The following is a 4,398-nucleotide window of genomic DNA, read 5'->3' on the forward strand; positions in this document are numbered from 1 at the left end:
GTATTGTATTAGTCAGCATTTCCCTTATCTATTCCTGATCATTTATACTGTAGGTAAGGGGTTTTCAGCCTTTTTTTGAAACTGTACCCCTTCTATCTGGAGGTTTCAGCTCGAGTACCCCTTTACAATTTTCGCTCAACTGAATGGTACCTCAGTTACAATAAAATGGAGAATAATCTGATGAGCCCCCCCCCAGTTTATTTAATAAATCTGGGTGACAAACTGCTGGTTTAGGACAGAACAACAAACAGTAAGCTTAATTCTTAAAACTTTTAACTACAAGTATTTGGATGCACAGAATTAAAAAGACAAGTATTGGGTTAGGAGCACACCTATCTTTTTGTAACTTTGACGGCCTTTTGTAAAAGTTTGAAGGCCTTTTGATACCCAGCATACACTGCAATACCCAGCAAAGTTATACACTGATATTCTGATAGCACAGCAATTCAAATGAAGTTTGTAATTGGTTGTGTTCCTCAAATACACAATAAAAAGTGATATTTATAGGGTATACAGTTATACAGCGATACAGTGGTTTCGGACATCTAAGAACAGGTACTGCGAGCATCTGGATTCATACTCAGAGGTACTCTGTAGCCTCCTGGGACATTCACAGCTTGTTTGACACCCTCTTGTAGTTGCCCGTTTCTGCATATAAAGCAAAATGCTGTTTGTCAATCTCTTTTTTTTCTTATAAATCAGTCTTTGCAGGAAACATTCCAAAAACACTTGAATCAGTTAGGGACTACCAGTCTGACACTACAGGCCTTTAAATTGCAGTACCAATTTGCAAGTTGCTAAGTGGTTGCGTTCCTCAAATTTGCACTGCAAAGTGATATCTTAAAGAATAGGGTATATAGTGCTTTTTTTTGCCTCCCCTCGCTTTTGGTGCAAAACTGTGCTCCGATACACTCAGGCTGATACTGTGATCACAAAACACTTGGAATGGACTTAAATTGGTGCTTCTGTACTCTTTTTAGATGCACAACAATCTTAGCTAAAGAAAATGGGTTCCTTCGAGTTCGTAAGACCCACGACCGCCATTAGATGAGCCTTACCCCGATGGTGTTTTTATAATGGGATTTGCCATAGGGAAGGGGGTGGTCTCTTATCGTACCCGTATCTCCACGACCCCTGGGCCAACAAACTCAGAAGGACATTCTTTGCGTGCACAAGAGTCTTAGCTAAAGAAAGACATCGGCCACGGGTTCATACGCCACCCCACCGCCAGATGGTGGGCGTTGCCCCAAAGGTGTTTTATAATGGGATTTCCCATAGACATTTTTCAGGGTGCTGTATCTCGGGTTCCGGGAGTCCCCAAGACTTGAAAATCGGTATGGAGGTCCACCTCGGGGCCCCTGTCGATCCCTCCAAGCGACGTGTCCCCAGCTAGAAAGGACACCAGTTTAGACTTTTTTTGCCAACCTGGAGCTCAAAAGCTATTGGAAATGCAACCTTGACATGCCATCATGCTGAAAATGTGAAAATTTGTTGAAAATGTAGCATTTGAAAACGGGTGGCTCCCTGTGAAAGAGGGCCCCCAAACATGACCCTAGGAAGTTCAACCCGGTTTCTAGGCCCCAGGGTCATGGAGATATGACCCCGAAAAGGGTAGTTTTTGGACATTTTTGACAGGGCGTATCTCGGGTTCTGTGGGGGTTAGGAACTTGATTTTTTTTTGTGTTGGGGCCCCATGGGGCCCCGCACAAGGAGTCACCATTTTCATGGTTCAAATGCCAGGACGGCTTGGCAAAGTGAATTTTTTCGTCATGACATGAGTTTTTGGGTGAACCACCACACCTTTTTAGGGGGTGGTTTGGGGTGCTCCCCTGAGTCTATATCACTTTGAATGGTGGTTCTACGTGCTCGGGTTCGAGAGATATGCCTGAAAATGTGTTTTATAACACTGCCATAGACATGAATGAATACCCGAAAATATATTTTGCAAAGAATTGCTACGGTGGGTGTATGCATGCAGGGGTTGCATGGTGGTGTGTGCGTGCAGGGGTTGCATGGTGGGTATATACGTGCAGGGGTTGCATGGTGGGTGTATACGTGCAGGGGTTGCATGGTGGTGTGTGCGTGCCAGGGTTGCATGGTGGTACACGTGTGTTGAGCGGAATTGGAGTTCAGGTTTTGCGCACAAGAGGGGCGGGGAAAAGACTGGGAAGGGTAGGGTAAAAGAAGAATTAATACAATCATTTATTTTCACTTTCGACTCCCAGTCTCCTTTCCCTCACTTTATGATTTTATTTTGTGATTATTTAATTATTGTCAAAATAAACGGCCTTCGTCTACTCACAGTTGCAGTCTCATTTCTGTCCAAAAAGAACCTGAAACACTACAATATATTGATGGACGTTACATAAGAAAACGAGATGTCCTTTTTTCGGAATACCATGTTCCTTTCCAAAAATGTGTTTTAATATTAGCCTTTAATAAAGGAAAACGACTGCTTAAATTAATTTTCATGTATCTATTTCAGTGCAATGTAGTTTCTTCATGTAATAAGAAATTCGTTTTTTAACATTTACATTTTTGTTTTTTTCATTAAAAAAAAAAAAAAAAGATTTCTGGGGAGAGTGAAAAATACATGAACTTTGATTAATGTACTAAGGGTTACTCTCAAATTAATTCACGATCCAGTTTATGGTAAACTGTGCATGCATGACTTAGAAACTCTGCTGTCAGCTGATTCCCCAAAACTGGGCTGAATTCGGAAATGCAAAGCGGCCCAGAATTTGGGATGTTATCTAAAAACCAAGGTTGCCCAGAATTTGGGACGTTATCTAAAAACCAAATCGGCCCAGAATTTGGGACATTATCTGAAAAGCAAAGCGGCCCAGAATTTGGGACGTAAATGAAAACAGGGGCAGTCTATATGTAAAACTGTGATTACATTAGAGATAAACTAATGTATCCTGTAAGAAAACTGCAATAGCGTATATGTTTTATATTAAAATATATCGCAAAAACGATTCTAGATATATGCTACTTGAAAGAAAAAAGTACACCACCACAGAAAGCCAATTCTTACATTCGTGCATAACATGATAATTTATATAAAGTAATTCCTCATAGTTTGTTATATCAGTACAGTGTAATACCACATTATATTTTAATGGTAAGGTTGTGGAAAGCAAATCACTCTCTCTATCTGATCACAATGTTAAAAATGCCTGCACACTTTTCCACTCGTGTGACGACGAATTCATGTGACAGACATGGACCAATCAAAACGCGAGACTGTTATGCGGTTCCATCCCAAAAACCGGGCCTGTGTCATACCTCCAATTATATATATATATATATATATATATATATATATATATATATATATATATATATATATATATATATATATATATATAATTATTATTATTTGTCTTTTTTTTCTTTTTTTTTTTTTTTGGATGTTAAGAGTTAGGGTGGTATTTACTCGCGCATAGTTTTGAATGTTATTTCCGAATCTCTCCTTTAACATGTTGAAGGGGACACTGTATTACTTATACTGGCCATGGACGTCTTAAAACGTGTTAACAGTGAGCAGTTACCTTGGGATTACACACCAGGTTCATACGCATTGATTGGACTAATGTATCAGCAGGCGACCTAAGACTCACCGTTTCAACTGTGTCAGTAGTGCTCAACAGAAAAGAATGCATACAGAAAAATATTGTATACTGGCCATGGGTTTTGGTTTTGCCCAGAGCCGTAACTAAGCATTTAGCTACCGGGGTATTCAAATATATATATATATATATATATATATATATATATATATATATATATATATATATATATATATATATATAAATTGCATGCACCTCCGGTTGAAGCAACCGGAGGTGGATGGAAAGACTCCCTATCGTAGCTATCGGGGCATGCAAGACTCCATATCGTAGCTACAAGGGCATGCAATAATATATATATATATTATTAGTCTTTTTTTTCTTTTTTTTTTGATGTCAGGAGTGAGGGTGGTAGTTACTCGCGCATAGTTTTGAATGTTATTTCTGAATCTCTCCTGAACATGTCTGAAGGGGACACTGTATTACTTATACTGGCCATGGGCTTTAACGTCTTAAAACGTGTTAACAGTGAGCAGTTACCTTGGGATTACACACCAGGTTCAGACGCATTGATTGGACTAATGTATCAGCAGGCGACCTAAGACTCACCGTTTCAACTGTGTCAGTAGTGCTCAACAGAAAAGAATGCATACAGAAAAATATTGTATACTGGCCATGGGTTTTGGTTTTGCCCGGAGCCGTAACTAAGCATTTAGCTACCGGGGCATGCAAATATATATATATATATATATATATATATATATATATATATATATATATATATATATATATATAAATTGCATGCACCTCCGTTTGAAGCAACCGG

The sequence above is a fragment of the Acipenser ruthenus genome, chromosome 1, assembly GCF_902713425.1.
Source record: "Acipenser ruthenus chromosome 1, fAciRut3.2 maternal haplotype, whole genome shotgun sequence".
NCBI lineage: Eukaryota > Metazoa > Chordata > Actinopteri > Acipenseriformes > Acipenseridae > Acipenser > Acipenser ruthenus.